This window comes from Heteronotia binoei, chromosome 8, assembly GCF_032191835.1.
Source record: "Heteronotia binoei isolate CCM8104 ecotype False Entrance Well chromosome 8, APGP_CSIRO_Hbin_v1, whole genome shotgun sequence".
Taxonomy (NCBI): Eukaryota; Metazoa; Chordata; class Lepidosauria; order Squamata; family Gekkonidae; genus Heteronotia; species Heteronotia binoei.
In genome coordinates, this window is record NC_083230.1 from 9,100,187 (window position 1) to 9,116,777 (window position 16,591).

General features: G+C 47.8%; 1 pseudogene; it reads right to left on the reverse strand.

Annotated features, from left to right (window-relative positions):
* Window positions 1-16,591, reverse strand: part of LOC132576005 (tRNA-dihydrouridine(16/17) synthase [NAD(P)(+)]-like) — a 69,916-nt pseudogene that overhangs the window by 36,144 nt on the left and 17,181 nt on the right.

The following is a 16,591-nucleotide window of genomic DNA, read 5'->3' on the forward strand; positions in this document are numbered from 1 at the left end:
TCTCTGGGTCTGCAGCAATATGAGGAATCAATGGAAGTCATTGCCCCTTCTTCTGAATACTAAAGTGCCTTTAAGTCTTTGGAATCACATTGCAAGATCCATCAATCACCCATAACTAATCCTGTTAATCCCAGTGGAATAACAACTGTGGTGATCTTGCTATTGTATGACAGATGGACTTCCCTGATTATTCTCTGGAAGCCTTACAGTTTTGTGTTTCTAGAAAACCCACTAGTTTCCATTATCATCAGTGGTATTTTTCAGTACACTATACACAGACTTCAATGGATTTAGAAGGCTATAACTCAGTTAGTCCTATTTGAGAAGATTTCATTTACTTATTTATAAAATACATATGCCACCTCTTCAGGGATTTACTGGAAGTGGCTATATTATTTCTCCTCCACTTTTCTCCCCAGTGGTAATTCAACACAGTTTTCCTGTCCTCCATTTTATTCTCATGACTGCCCTATAAAGTAGGTTAGGCTGACAACCCACAGCAGGGATTCAAATCCAGGTCTCCCAGATCCTAACCGGATGACTACAGCACACTGGTTTTGGGGAAAGTTTGGTACAAATGTTGCATCTCTCATCCAAGCATCAAAGACAGGCAACTTGTGGCATACAAATAATCTGAAGAGAAAACAATACAGGCACCAGGATAACAGCTTCCAAGAGTCCTGGACAAAAGCAAAGAAACCAAAATGCCTAGCTTTCTACCACTGATCAGTTTTTAACAGGTCTCCACAAAATCCAACCGATGTCCAGCAGTACTCAAGACTGTTGTCCTGCTTCAGCGGGAAGGGCAGGATATAAATTAAAAATTATTATTATTATTGTTGTTGTTGTTGTGTGACTAGATTTTCTACAATGACATTTCCATCTCAAAAAGATAATCATTTGATACATGGCATATTCTTACCTCAGTGGAGAAATATAGGGTAAACAGAGCAGCAACAGTATTGCTATTTCAGCATATAGAAAGACTGCGACCGCTGTCCACTGAAAAGTCATTTTTACTTTTCAAAGATCTGCAGAGGGAAAAGCACTGTTAGCTCATCCGGGTTTCAAACAGATAAATTTAAGAGGAAGGGGCCATGTTAAGCAAATGGGCCTCTTAGGGAAAACAAACTATCCTGTTAGAAGGCTGACAGGGAAGCCTGACAGCGTTTAAAATGGTTCGGGGAAGAATATGTCAGAATGCTTGAAACAAAAGGCATTCGAACGCACATTAGACAAGAGAACAAACAATAGAGCCACCACCAGGACAATGTTTTCAGTAGTCCTAGACCAACCGGTGTAGGTAAATGATATCAAAGTGTGTTTTAGCCAAAAACGCTGGAGGGGGAGAGGGGCAACCGTGCCTGCTCTCCTCAGAGTTAGTACTCAACCTTGGGTCGCCCACAAGAGTGCGGGGTAGGGTTGCCAATCCCCAGGTGGGGGCAGGGGATCCCCCAGTTTGGAGACCCTCCCCCTGCTTCAGGGTCATCAGAAAGCGGGGGGAGGGGAGGGGAATGTCTGCTGGGAACTCTTTTATTCCCCATAGAGAAATAATAGATAATTCCCATAGGAAATAATAGATAATTTATTCCCATAGGAAATAATAGATAATTGATTTGCGGGTATCTGGGGCTCTGGGGGGAGGCCTGTTTTTTGAGGTAGAGGCGCTGAATTTTCAGTATAGCATCCAGCGCCTCTCCCCAAAATAACTCCCAAGTTTCAAAGGGATTGGACCAAGGAGTCCAATTCTGTGAGCCCCAAAAGGAGGTGCCCCTATCCTTCATTATTTCCTATGGAAGGAAGGCATTGAAAAGGTGTGAAAATGGGATGGCCAGAACTCCCTTTGGAGTTCAATGATGCTGGTCACAGCCTTGATCTTGGCCCACCCCTGATGTCTCCCGGCCCCACCCCCAAAGTCTCCCGGCCCCACCCCCAAAGTCCCCAGACATTCCTTGAATTGGGCTTGGCCACCCTCGTGCGGGGAGAGAAGCGTTTAGGAAGCCTGATGTTCTTCTCTCATGCCAAAAGAGGCGCGCTTACCACAGCGCCATTGGCTGGGGCGGGCCGCTCTTCCTCCACCCCCCCCCCCGCCAAGCCTCGCTTCCCCGGCTCAGCCCCTCCTCCCCCCGCACAGGGCGGGCTGCCTGAGGGGAGCGTTTGCGGCAGCTTCCGGGCAGCCGCGGGGCCTGACGGGAACTTCCCCTCCCTCCCCGGATGCTTTGGGGAGCGCTCAGGGCCTTCCCTCCATGCCATACCCGGCCCCGCGGCTGCACCGACCTGGCGAGAGGCCTGCCTCCTTCGAGGGGGGAAGTCCGCCTGGATGACGGCGACGGCTGCAGGGGGCGGATATAGGAACGGCAAATGAGAGGCTCCGGAACCTCCTCCCGGGAGGGACTGTTAAGGCGCTGCACGGCTCTCTTTACGCCTTCTCAGAAGTAAGTTCCGGTTTTTTCATAGGGTTGCCAAGCGCAATTCAAGAAATAGCTGGGGACTTTGGGGGTGGAGCCAGGAGACGTTGGGGGTGGAGCCAGGAGACATTAGGGGTGGAGCCAAGATCTGCCAAGTGCAATTCAAGAAATAGCTGGGGACTTTGGGGGTGGAGCCAGGAGACGTTGGGGGTGGAGCCAGGAGACATTAGGGGTGGAGCCAAGATTCTGCCAAGTGCAATTCAAGAAATAGCTGGGGACTTTGGGGGTGGAGCCAGGGGACTTTGGGGGTGGAGCCAAGATCTGCCAAGTGCAATTCAAGAAATAGCTGGGGACTTTGGGGGTGGAGCCAGGAGACGTTGGGGGTGGAGCCAGGAGATGTTGGGGGTGGAGCCAAGATTCTGCCAAGTGCAATTCAAGAAATAGCTGGGGACTTTGGGGGTGGAGCCAGGAGACGTTGGGGGGTGGAGCCAGGAGACATTAGGGGTGGAGCCAAGATTCTGCCAAGTGCAATTCAAGAAATAGCTGGGGACTTTGAGGGTGGAGCCAGGGGACTTTGGGGGTGGAGCCAAGATCTGCCAAGTGCAATTCAAGAAATAGCTGGGGACTTTGAGGGTGGAGCCAGGGGACTTTGGGGGTGGAGCCAAGATCTGCCAAGTGCAATTCAAGAAATAGCTGGGGACTTTGGGGGTGGAGCCAGGAGACGTTGGGGGTGGAGCCAGGAGACATTAGGGGTGGAGCCAAGATTCTGCCAAGTGCAATTCAAGAAATAGCTGGGGACTTTGGGGGTGGAGCCAGGGGACTTTGGGGGTGGAGCCAAGATCTGCCAAGTGCAATTCAAGAAATAGCTGGGGACTTTGGGGGTGGAGCCAGGAGACGTTGGGGGTGGAGCCAGGAGATGTTGGGGGTGGAGCCAAGATTCTGCCAAGTGCAATTCAAGAAATAGCTGGGGACTTTGGGGGTGGAGCCAGGAGACGTTGGGGGGTGGAGCCAGGAGACATTAGGGGTGGAGCCAAGATTCTGCCAAGTGCAATTCAAGAAATAGCTGGGGACTTTGAGGGTGGAGCCAGGGGACTTTGGGGGTGGAGCCAAGATCTGCCAAGTGCAATTCAAGAAATAGCTGGGGACTTTGAGGGTGGAGCCAGGGGACTTTGGGGGTGGAGCCAAGATCTGCCAAGTGCAATTCAAGAAATAGCTGGGGACTTTGGGGGTGGAGCCAGGGGACTTTGGGGGTGGAGCCAAGATCTGCCAAGTGCAATTCAAGAAATAGCTGGGGACTTTGAGGGTGGAGCCAGGGGACTTTGGGGGTGGAGCCAAGATCTGCCAAGTGCAATTCAAGAAATAGCTGGGGACTTTGAGGGTGGAGCCAGGGGACTTTGGGGGTGGAGCCAAGATCTGCCAAGTGCAATTCAAGAAATAGCTGGGGACTTTGGGGGTGGAGCCAGGGGACTTTGGGGGTGGAGCCAAGATCTGCCAAGTGCAATTCAAGAAATAGCTGGGGACTTTGAGGGTGGAGCCAGGGGACTTTGGGGGTGGAGCCAAGATCTGCCAAGTGCAATTCAAGAAATAGCTGGGGACTTTGAGGGTGGAGCCAGGGGACTTTGGGGGTGGAGCCAAGATCTGCCAAGTGCAATTCAAGAAATAGCTGGGGACTTTGGGGGTGGAGCCAGGGGACTTTGGGGGTGGAGCCAAGATCTGCCAAGTGCAGTTCAAGAAATAGCTGGGGACTTTGGGGGTGGAGCCAGGGGACTTTGGGGGTGGAGCCAAGATCTGCCAAGTGCAATTCAAGAAATAGCTGGGGACTTTGGGGGTGGAGCCAGGGGACTTTGGGGGTGGAGCCAAGATCTGCCAAGTGCAATTCAAGAAATAGCTGGGGACTTTGGGGGTGGAGCCAGGGGACTTTGGGGGTGGAGCCAAGATCTGCCAAGTGCAATTCAAGAAATAGCTGGGGACTTTGAGGGTGGAGCCAGGAGACATTGGGGGTGGAGCCAGGAGACATTAGGGGTGGAGCCAAGATCTGCCAAGTGCAATTCAAGAAATAGCTGGGGACTTTGAGGGTGGAGCCAGGGGACTTTGGGGGTGGAGCCAAGATCTGCCAAGTGCAATTCAAGAAATAGCTGGGGACTTTGAGGGTGGAGCCAGGGGACTTTGGGGGTGGAGCCAAGATCTGCCAAGTGCAATTCAAGAAATAGCTGGGGACTTTGAGGGTGGAGCCAGGGGACTTTGGGGGTGGAGCCAAGATCTGCCAAGTGCAATTCAAGAAATAGCTGGGGACTTTGAGGGTGGAGCCAGGGGACTTTGGGGGTGGAGCCAAGATCTGCCAAGTGCAGTTCAAGAAATAGCTGGGGACTTTGGGGGTGGAGCCAGGGGACTTTGGGGGTGGAGCCAAGATCTGCCAAGTGCAGTTCAAGAAATAGCTGGGGACTTTGGGGGTGGAGCCAGGGGACTTTGGGGGTGGAGCCAAGATCTGCCAAGTGCAGTTCAAGAAATAGCTGGGGACTTTGGGGGTGGAGCCAGGGGACTTTGGGGGTGGAGCCAAGATCTGCCAAGTGCAATTCAAGAAATAGCTGGGGACTTTGGGGGTGGAGCCAGGGGACTTTGGGGGTGGAGCCAAGATCTGCCAAGTGCAATTCAAGAAATAGCTGGGGACTTTGAGGGTGGAGCCAGGAGACATTGGGGGTGGAGCCAGGAGACATTAGGGGTGGAGCCAAGATCTGCCAAGTGCAATTCAAGAAATAGCTGGGGACTTTGAGGGTGGAGCCAGGGGACTTTGGGGGTGGAGCCAAGATCTGCCAAGTGCAATTCAAGAAATAGCTGGGGACTTTGAGGGTGGAGCCAGGGGACTTTGGGGGTGGAGCCAAGATCTGCCAAGTGCAATTCAAGAAATAGCTGGGGACTTTGAGGGTGGAGCCAGGGGACTTTGGGGGTGGAGCCAAGATCTGCCAAGTGCAATTCAAGAAATAGCTGGGGACTTTGAGGGTGGAGCCAGGGGACTTTGGGGGTGGAGCCAAGATCTGCCAAGTGCAATTCAAGAAATAGCTGGGGACTTTGGGGGTGGAGCCAGGGGACTTTGGGGGTGGAGCCAAGATCTGCCAAGTGCAGTTCAAGAAATAGCTGGGGACTTTGGGGGTGGAGCCAGGGGACTTTGGGGGTGGAGCCAAGATCTGCCAAGTGCAATTCAAGAAATAGCTGGGGACTTTGAGGGTGGAGCCAGGGGACTTTGGGGGTGGAGCCAAGATCTGCCAAGTGCAATTCAAGAAATAGCTGGGGACTTTGGGGGTGGAGCCAGGGGACTTTGGGGGTGGAGCCAAGATCTGCCAAGTGCAATTCAAGAAATAGCTGGGGACTTTGAGGGTGGAGCCAGGAGACATTGGGGGTGGAGCCAGGAGACATTAGGGGTGGAGCCAAGATCTGCCAAGTGCAATTCAAGAAATAGCTGGGGACTTTGGGGGTGGAGCCAGGGGACTTTGGGGGTGGAGCCAAGATCTGCCAAGTGCAATTTAAGAAATAGCTGGGGACTTTGAGGGTGGAGCCAGGAGACATTGGGGGTGGAGCCAGGAGACATTAGGGGTGGAGCCAAGATCTGCCAAGTGCAATTCAAGAAATAGCTGGGGACTTTGGGGGTGGAGCCAAGATCTGCCAAGTGCAATTCAAGAAATAGCTGGGGACTTTGAGGGTGGAGCCAGGGGACTTTGGGGGTGGAGCCAAGATCTGCCAAGTGCAATTCAAGAAATAGCTGGGGACTTTGAGGGTGGAGCCAGGGGACTTTGGGGGTGGAGCCAAGATCTGCCAAGTGCAATTCAAGAAATAGCTGGGGACTTTGAGGGTGGAGCCAGGGGACTTTGGGGGTGGAGCCAAGATCTGCCAAGTGCAATTCAAGAAATAGCTGGGGACTTTGAGGGTGGAGCCAGGGGACTTTGGGGGTGGAGCCAAGATCTGCCAAGTGCAATTCAAGAAATAGCTGGGGACTTTGGGGGTGGAGCCAGGGGACTTTGGGGGTGGAGCCAAGATCTGCCAAGTGCAGTTCAAGAAATAGCTGGGGACTTTGGGGGTGGAGCCAGGGGACTTTGGGGGTGGAGCCAAGATCTGCCAAGTGCAATTCAAGAAATAGCTGGGGACTTTGGGGGTGGAGCCAGGGGACTTTGGGGGTGGAGCCAAGATCTGCCAAGTGCAGTTCAAGAAATAGCTGGGGACTTTGGGGGTGGAGCCAGGGGACTTTGGGGGTGGAGCCAAGATCTGCCAAGTGCAATTCAAGAAATAGCTGGGGACTTTGAGGGTGGAGCCAGGAGACATTGGGGGTGGAGTCAAGATCACGGCTGCGACAAGCATAATTGAACTCCAAAGGGAGTTCTGGCCATCACATTTAAAGGGACGGCACACCTTTTCAGTGCCTTCCTTCCATAGGAAGTAATGAAGGATAGGGGCACCTTCTTTGGGGGCTCGTAGAATGGGACCCCCTGGTCCAATCTTTTTGAAACTCGGGGGGAATTTTGGGGAGAGACACTAGATGCTATACTGAAAATTTGGTGCCTCTACCCCAAAAAGCCCTCCCAGAGTCTCAGATACCCATGGATCAATTCTCCATGATTTTCTATGGGAATAAATCTCCATAGGGAATAACAGAGTCCCCAGCAGACATTTCCCTCCCCTCCCCCCACTTTCTGACGACCCTGAAGCGGGGGGAGGGCCTCCAAACCGGGGGATCCCCTGCCCCCACCTGGGGATTGGCAACTCTATTCAGCAGGTAAAAATGCATGCAGAGGATTATGCATCCCTTATAAAGGAGAGTGGCTGCGTTCCCTTGAAGGGGTCTTGGGAGAGGTCTGCAGCTCTATTGCGTAGCTCCCTCTAAATGCCTGGCTCTCGTTTGAGACAGAGATGCGGTGCCGCAGGAATGCTGAATGGCTGCCCTGGTGTCAGCTTTTGACAAGAATACCCTCTTTCCTCCCAACAATTGTATTTTTGTTTTTGTTTTCTGGGTGTAATTTAATCTTTAAAGGACAAGTAAATTAGTATTTAAAAGGTTGTAGCTTTTTCTTTGGGGGAGGGGGTATAGGATTCCTTGGGCATAACTTTCTCCTGTTATGTTTTTTTCCTTTCCTGGTGTTGAAGAGATAGGAGCTCTATTAGTGTGAAGTTGCGACATTCCAGTGTTCTGGGAATATACGAATCAAGACTGACTCATCATGTTTTTAAGTCTTTTCTGCAGTGAACTAGGTATGTGTTCTCTGCCCTGCACCCAGATCACTGTTCAACATACGGTGTCGTGAAGAGGCACTGCTAAATGTGGTAGACAGTAACACTTCACTGTGTTCTTTTGGGTTTTCCATGCACTTAGGGACAATTTTGGAAGCAACCCTGAGTTCAAACATCAGGTGTTAATACAACTAATGACTGAAAATCTATTTTAAGTTCTTGAACAGGCAACATGAAATCTATGCACAGTCAGTATTACAGTGGACAGACATTAAAAGGGATTTGAAACAACATCCCATTCTAATGTTGATTTGTGTTTAATTTAAAAATGACAGCGTCAGAAGTATTAACAGATAATATATGAACATATGAAGCTGCTTAATCCCAAACCTGTCAGTATTGCCTATTCAGATTAGCAGCTGTTCCCTAGGGTCTCAGGCAGAGGTCTTTCTTACCACTTATGTTCTGGTCCATAACTAGTGATGTTGGGGTTTGAGGGATTCAACACATTGTTACAAATTGTATTTGCCTTGTACTGGTATTTCCAGTCATTTGGTGAAATGAGTAGTAAATGTAAGGCTCCTATATTTCCAAGTCACCTCATCGTGCATTCTTTTTTTAAAAAAAAATTGGAATCAGTCTTTTGTCTCTCAGTGGGAAAGGTGGATTATAATGAAGTACATAATTATTTTAAGATGATCCAAATGCCAACAGTTATTCAACCAGAGACCTCAAGAATTTAACCTCAATGTAATTAATACAGAAAAAACATTGGATTCACATTGTCTTGAGAAGCATACTGTTCTACCTTTACCACACTGTCAGTGTTGCACAACTAGCAAGTAAAGAACAAATTGTATGTTTTTGGGCTTGCACTGTGTTTTTCAGTTGCTCAAAATGTTTTATAAATTATCCCAATAATCTGTTGAACAGTAACTCAGTGTGGTGTAGTGGCCTAGGATCTGGACAGTACAAATTTGAAGCCTCATTCATGCCATGAAAATGTACCTTGGTTCAGTCACATACTCAGCCTAATCTACCTCACACAGTTGTTGTGATGAAAAATCGAACAATGTGAGCTGCTTTGGGTCTCCATTGGGGAGAAAGGTGGGATGTAAAGGTTGTAAAGGAAATAAAATTTTAAAAACAAGTTACCACTGAGAAAATTTTAAATGACACATTAGCATTCATGTTACATTCAAAATTCATCTTCTTAGCATCTCCAGCTTTCCCCTTTAGGTGCATCTTCAAAAATCTTTTAATTGTCTCTTGCTGTCTCTTATATCTGGTACTCCTGGCCCAAAGACAGTTTTCCCCCAGGCTTACCTGAAATGGGACTGAAACCGTCTTGTTCCCTCACTTGATGAGGATTCAGCTACAGTCCTTATGCTGAAATAAATCCTTGGCAAACCTTTTTGAGGACTAGACTATTATGGGCTTGTTGAAGATGGATTTTGGAATTGAAATGTGGTTCAGGGCGGATATGTCTTTAAAAAGAGAGCTATGAAAGGAGGTCAGTCTGCCAGCCCTCCCACTCATGTTTCTGTTGACACAATATGTGTACCCTTCTTAATCATACCTCTAGAAGCACAAGACTGCCTTCCTTTAATTACCCTGTGGTTGATTTCACTCCACCCATAAGAAAGGTTTGAGAAAATCTGCCATTCTATCTCTTGAGCTATGCTTTCAGTTGCAAGTACAATTGGGTGGTTAAAGTGTATTTAAGCAGGTAATCTGAATTACCTTCTAGCCCAATAGGGACTCAGAGTGACTTAAATCATTTCCCTCTCCTCTGTTTTATCCCTTCTCCAATCCTGTGAAGTAGGTTGAGTGTGTGTGACTGGTCACCCAGCAAGCATCCATGGTAGAGTGGAATCTGAACCTGGGTTTTCTAGACCCTAGGATGCCATTCTATCTACTACATCATACTTGCTCTCTCAAGTTATGTATCTTTAATTTAGTTTCTCAGTTCTCTATCCAAATTAATGATTGCTCTCCTTTTCTAGTACTTTTGGTCAAGTGCCACTAGAAAACCTCAGGGGTCAAAGAGTGCTCTTCCTAAAACTGCATTTACCGTAAATGCAGTTTTTATGATTGCATTGGAGGCATTTCACAGGGTCCATTTCCTGTAGGTGGACAGCAGAAGCAGAGCTAATCTTGCCTCAGAGGTACTAGGACAGTAGGGCCATTATGGCAGGAAATAATTGGGAAGCAACTGTGCAGAAAGAGCACAAAGTGTCCATTTCAATACAGATGTGAATTGTAACCTCTTCTGGAGTTTGACTAGCCAAGTACTTCTTTACAACAATGTGCATTTTGCATTAAAATATAAAAATTACTGGCAGAAGAGGTGAGGATATTTCTAAATAATTTTAACAGTTTCTCACAGGAGTGACTTTTTTCTTAGGCGTATTTTTTTCTTCACATGACTTCTTTGGCATAATCAATCCCTAAGCGGTGATGAGTTCATGTAACATAGAGCACTTCTGGATAGGAAAACTACACCCTTGGGTGCTGAGTATGTGAGAGGTTATTATTTCTAAGTCTACTAAAAGTCCATTTTCATGCTGAAAAAAATAATGGCACATATTCAGAATTTACTGTATGTACACTACTTATTCGAGTACATTTTAGCTACCTACATTTTTTTGTTAACAGTTGTTTACTGATACAGTCAAAGTTCTCCCAAGAAGCATCAGCATGGCCCTTTTAAGTACAGAATGATTTCAGATCCACCTGTATGACTGATGAGTGCAAGCATGGGCCCATACAGTCCATATGCTAGATACAAGTGTAGGTGTATGCAAAGACATTTCTTGCAGTGTTGGTTGGGTGTCACCAAACCGAGAGGCATCCAAAGTGACTCACTCAGAACTGCAGTAGTAATGACTCTGGAATCAGTCCAGAACAATTGTTTACATATCTTTATAAAATCAGGCAGCTTTCCTTCCTCTGACATTTGCAGGTTCAGGACCTGTAAGAATCTGCCCGATTTGATTTCCCTCTTAATTCCCACCAAGTATTTCTGTAGTCTACTTTTGCTTGGAAAATGTGGTGAGGATAAACAGACTGGTAATATCTGGAAGCTGTAAAAGATTCAAACACAGCGGAGCAATAGTGTATATACAGACACAGTCAACACAAATACTTTCAAATCTAGTAAAATCCCTATCAGACAGATAGTATATTGTGCTCCTTCCCAAACTCAATGAAGAAGAAGAAGAAGATATTGGATTTATATCCCGCCCTCCACTCCGAAGAGTCTCAGAGCGGCTCACCATCTCCTTTACCTTCCTCCCCCACAACAGACACCCTGTGAGGTAGATGAAGATATTGGATTTATATCCCGCCCTCCACTCTGAAGAGTCTCAGAGCGGCTCACAATCTCCTTTACCTTCCTCCCCCACAACAGACACCCTGTGAGGTGGGTGGGGCTGGAGAGGGCTCTCACAGCAGCTGCCCTTTCAAGGACAACCTCTGCCAGAGCTATGGCTGACCCAAGGCCATTCCAGCAGGTGCAAGTGGAGGAGTGGGGAATCAAACCCGGTTCTCCCAGATAAGAGTCCGCACACTTAACCACTACACCAAACTGGCTCTCCAGTTTGACCCAAAGGCATATAGGACTACACAGGGCCAACCCTAGACTATCTGGTGCCCTAGGGAAGGCTCATTTCTGGTGCTCCCCCTCCCACTGATAATTAATTTTCAAAAACAGATGAATTGTGGGGAAAATGAAAAGCACAAAACTTGAAATTGCTCCCTGAGCTGGATAGCCCAGGGAAGCCTGATCTTGTCGGATCTCGGAAGCTGAGAAGGGCCGACCCTGGCAAGTACTTGGATGGTAGACCCCCCCTTGAAATAACCTCCAAGGAATACCAGGGTTGTGATGCAGCGGTGGGCAATGGCAAACCACCTCTTAAGGTCTTTTGCCTCGAAACCCCCTAAGGGTCACCATAAATCAGCTGGGACTTAAAGGTAAAGAGGAGGAGAGACAAGCACATTACTGATATTAACTTAGTGAGTTGCCTTTTAAAAAAATTGCTGGTTTTAATTCCATCCTTCCTCCAAACAATTCAGGACAATATACTCGATCCCCATTTTTACCCTTACAAAATCCCTGTGAGGTTTGCTCATTTATTGACTATAGTCCGCCATTCTGCTTCAGCAGCCCTCAAGGTTAGGTTGAGAGTTGGTGACGGCCTTATAGGCATCCAGTACATTTCATTACAAGAGTGGGGATCCACTGCACTATATGGTGTGCAGTATTTTCCTGGATGTCATAACTACCCCGGGTCCAAACAGCAGATGGAAGGCATATATACAGGCAACACTTTCCCACCACCCCAGCAGCACAAACAACATGAACAATGCTGCACCCACTAACTTCTCAAAACAAAACTCCAGTGGCACTACTAACTTCTGTCTACCATGTCCAGAAACTAAAAGTGCAAAACCACTCTTAGGCAAAAGTGTGTGTGTGTGTTTGTTGGATGCAGCTAATAAATATCCAGAAGGGAAGATGGTGGAGAGCTGACAGAAAACGATGACATTGGATTTATATCCTGCCCTCCACTCTGAATTGGCTCATAATCTCCTTTACCTTCCTCCCCCACAACAGACACCCTGTGAGGTGGGTGGGGCTGAGAGGGTCCTCACAGCAGCTGCCCTTTCAAGGACAACCTCTGCCAGAGCTACGGCTGACCCAAGGCCATTCCAGCAGGTGCAAGTGGAGGAGAGGGAATCAAACCCTGTTTTCCCAGATAAGAGTCCATGCGCTTAACCACTACAGCAAACAGGCAATGAGGGGACCTTTACCTGGGCACCAGTTTGAGGGAGGAGGGGGAAGAAGAACGGAACTACCTGCGGAGTTTAGGCTTCTTGCCAAGTCCCCACTTTCCTCAGCATGGGAGGCGACCTGTGTCTTGCGTCTGTGCTGCTGCCTGGGGTAAGGGATGCTCCAGCTTCACACCCTGCCAAGTGCTCTGCGCCGACTCAAAATGGTGGATGTGTGTAGACGGAGAGGAGAGGCCGGTGATGCTAGCCCCCCAACTGAACAGAAGTGCTGCCAGCAGAAGCCCGTGAGGGTAAGACTGCTCGACAGTCATCAGGGATGGCAGCTCTTCGCTCTTCTACTTGCCAAGTCCGTATCTGAGGGTGGGTTCTGCAAAGACACCCCCCCCCCCGATCAGCCCCGATTAAAGAGTGCGCACCTTGGCCAAGGGGCTCCAGCCAAAAAACCCTGCGTGAGGAGAGGAGGGACCCTCCCTCCCTCCAGAGAGGCTCCTGCCTGCTGCAGCCACCACGAGGGAGAGCACACATGCACACACACACCCCGTTGCCAGGCTGCTGGACCTGTAGCAAGCCAGCAGGGGCTTCCCGGGAAGTGCAGCGGGGTCAGGGAGGGGGTGTATGAGAAGTGCTGGCTGGCCAGGCCAAGCAGACTCAGAAGTGGGCAGGCTGGCTGTGGCTCCTCGCCAGCTGAGCCCCCCCACTGGAGCCCAGTGAGGCGCATGCTCAGGCTAGGAAGGTGGCAGCCAACATGAATGTGCCCCGCTCTGTTCCTAGCACAAACAGGTGGCCAGTGGGCACAGTCAGAGGCTCAAATCAGAGTGCCCTGGAATTCACCTTGGCCGCTGTGGTCCGTCTGGACTAGGAGCAACTCGAACGAGATGATGCCAGGAGGCTCCTGGGGCACCTAGACAGACTCAAGTCAGTGGGGTGATAAGTGGCGCCCTCTCTGGCAGCAGGGGGGAAGGGACCACATCTAGCCTCCTTGTCCCAGAAATCGCCACAGCATTCTGTTTTCAGTCACATGGATGGCAGCCAATTCAGTGCCCCTGGGAGCCCAGTGCCCTAGGCAACTGCCCCGGGACTACACGGAATGAAATCTCTCCTAGCGCTTCTTAAAACAGAAAAGTATGTTAAACATGGGGAGGAAGGAGTTAGAACAAAAAGTGTTCAAAGCAATGCTGCCCATTACAATATTTGGTACAAAAGTCAATTAGTAGAGTATATGCTTCATTTTAAACAATTTTAAAATATTATTTACCTACAAATAAAACATTCCCATTTAAAACATTCAATATTTTTAATTTAGTGATAATGGAACATTTAGGAAGCAACATAAATAATTTGTACTCAAGTGGTTTCACTGAAATTAATGACCCTATATCTGTGAAGGCTTTCTTTTTTTTTTTTTGCATTCTTTGATACACATTTTGATATTAACATGAAGGTTATTTTGATTAAAGACTTTAAAAATACCTTACAGAATAAACAGTCCATTCTTTGTTTAAAAGTTCATGCTGTGTAGGGTTGACCGGTCCTTCTTAGCAACTGGCAGAGGATGGAGAAGGACTTACTTGGAGAAAAAGAAAGGCCTAGGCCTCATTGCTGGTATCACACAGGAAATAATGTTATACCAGTGATGTCCAGGCACTGCTCTGGTATTTGGGCAAAAACCATGGTAAACCCAGCTTCTACCATAGTCTTTGCCCAAACACCAGTGTCACCCAGATGTCACTGGCGTGATGATGTCACTTCCTGTGCAACAGCAGTTACAAGGCCTAAGCTTTCTCCTGGTAAGTATCCTCAGCCAGTCAGCTGATTGGCAGCTGTAGGTAGGGCCGGATGTGGGGGACCCCCACCTCCACCTAATTAAGAATGTTGGTATACTTTAAAAACTTTTAAATTATTCAATAAAGCACTTACTGGTCTTTTAAATTATTTTTATCAATACATACAAAAAACTTAAAGACTAATTTTTTATATTAATAGGCACCTTTCACCAAGGAACATGCCAATTTTACTACAAACATGAATTTGTTCAGTTTCCAGTTTTTAATTTGTCATATGTTCATAATGAGAACCCTTATTCAAATATGACCTCTGAACACTTTTAAAGAAAAATCTTAAGTTTTTAAAAATTGCTGGGAGCTCTGGACAGAATTCCTACTACACATCACATTTGGCAGACCAAAAGGAAAGCATTTTAACTACACTGGTACACGAAGCATGGTGGTTTTTTTAAAAAATGCATTTGAAGTCTCTCTTTCAGAGGATCCCATGGACGCTACCTGTGTTCAGTATGAATGTCTACAAAGAAAAGATTCTGATCAGTTAATAGGTACCAACCAGTCTATCTTATCTATGCCCCGTGAAATCTGTCTCCGTTCCTGAGGACTGGAAGGTAGCAAATGTCACCCCCATCTTTAAAAAGGGTTCCAGAGGAGATCCGGGAAATTACAGGCCAGTCAGTCTGACTTCAATACCGGGAAAGTTGGTAGAAACCATTATTAAGGACAAAATGAGTAGGCACATTGATGAACACGGGTTATTGAGGAAGACTCAGCATGGGTTCTGCAAGGAAAGATCTTGCCTCACTAACCTGTTACATTTCTTTGAGGGGGTGAACAAACATGTGGACAAAGGAGACCCGATAGATGTTGTTTACCTTGACTTCCAGAAAGCTTTTGATGACGTTCCTCATCAAAGGCTCCTTAGAAAGCTTGAGAGTCATGGAGTAAAAGGACAGGTCCTCTTGTGGATCAAAAACTGGCTGAGTAATAGGAAGCAGAGAGTGAGTATAAATGGGCAGTCTTTGCAGTGGAGGACGGTAAGCAGTGGGGTGCCGCAGGGCCTCGGTACTGGGTCCCATGCTCTTTAACTTGTTCATAAATGATTTAGAGTTGGGAGTGAGCAGTGAAGTGGCCAAGTTTGCGGATGACACTAAATTGTTCAGGGTGGTGAGAACCAGAGCGGATTGTGAGGAACTCCAAAGGGATCTGTTGAGGCTGGGTGAGTGGGCGTCAACGTGGCAGATGCGGTTCAATGTGGCCAAGTGCAAAGTAATGCACATTGGGGCCAAGAATCCCAACTACAAATACAAGTTGATGGGGTGTGAACTGGCAGAGACTGACCAAGAGAGAGATCTTGGGGTCATGGTAGATAACTCACTGAAAATGTCAAGACAGTGTGCGTTTGCAATAAAAAAGGCCAACGCCATGCTGGGAATTATTAGGAAGGGAACTGAAAACAAATCAGCCAGTATCATAATGCCCCTGTATGGTGCGGTCTCATTTGGAGTACTGTGTGCAGTTCTGGTCGCCGCACCTCAAAAAGGATATTATAGCATTGGAGAAAGTCCAGAAAAGGGCAACTAGAATGATTAAAGGGCTGGAGCACTTTCCCTATGAAGAAAGGTTGAAACGCTTGGGACTCTTTAACTTGGAGAAATGTCGACTGCGGGGTGACAGGATAGAGGTTTACAAGATAATGCATGGGATGGAGAAAGTAGAGAAAGAAGTACTTTTCTCCATTTCTCACAATACAAGAACTCGTGGACATTTGATGAAATTGCTGAGCAGACAGGTTAAAACGGATAAAAGGAAGTACTTCTTCATCCAAAGGATGATTAACATGTGGAATTCACTGCCACAGGAGGTGGTGGCAGCCACAAGCATGGCCAGCTTCAAGAGGGGTTTAGATAAAAATATGGAACACAGGTCCATCAGTGGCTATTAGCCACAGTGTGTGTGTATATATAAAATTTTTTGCCAGTGTGTGACACAGAGGGTTGGACTTGATGGGCCTTTGGCCTGATCCAACATGGCTTCTCTTATGTTCTTATGAATGCAAACTATGCAAGAGAAATACTTGGTGACCCACATCCTATACTTGTAGGGATTTTAGAGCAGTCTTAGACATGTCCAACAATGCTAATGTATGTTTTATTCTGCTGACCCATTGTCAAGTCTGCTTTAACTCTGGTCAAGCCTGCACTCAATCTTTGGTTCAGGAAAGAAGCATCCTGGGTAAAGCCATACTGTATGCCAATGCTGCTAGCTTGAATTCTCCTCACCCCCCTCCTTTCCTTTGTTATGTAGTTGTGCTTTGAAATGGGAATATGTGAAAGAGATTATAGTGCCTTCTCAGGCCGGGCATCGGGGGAGGTTGGAGCCGAGGACACA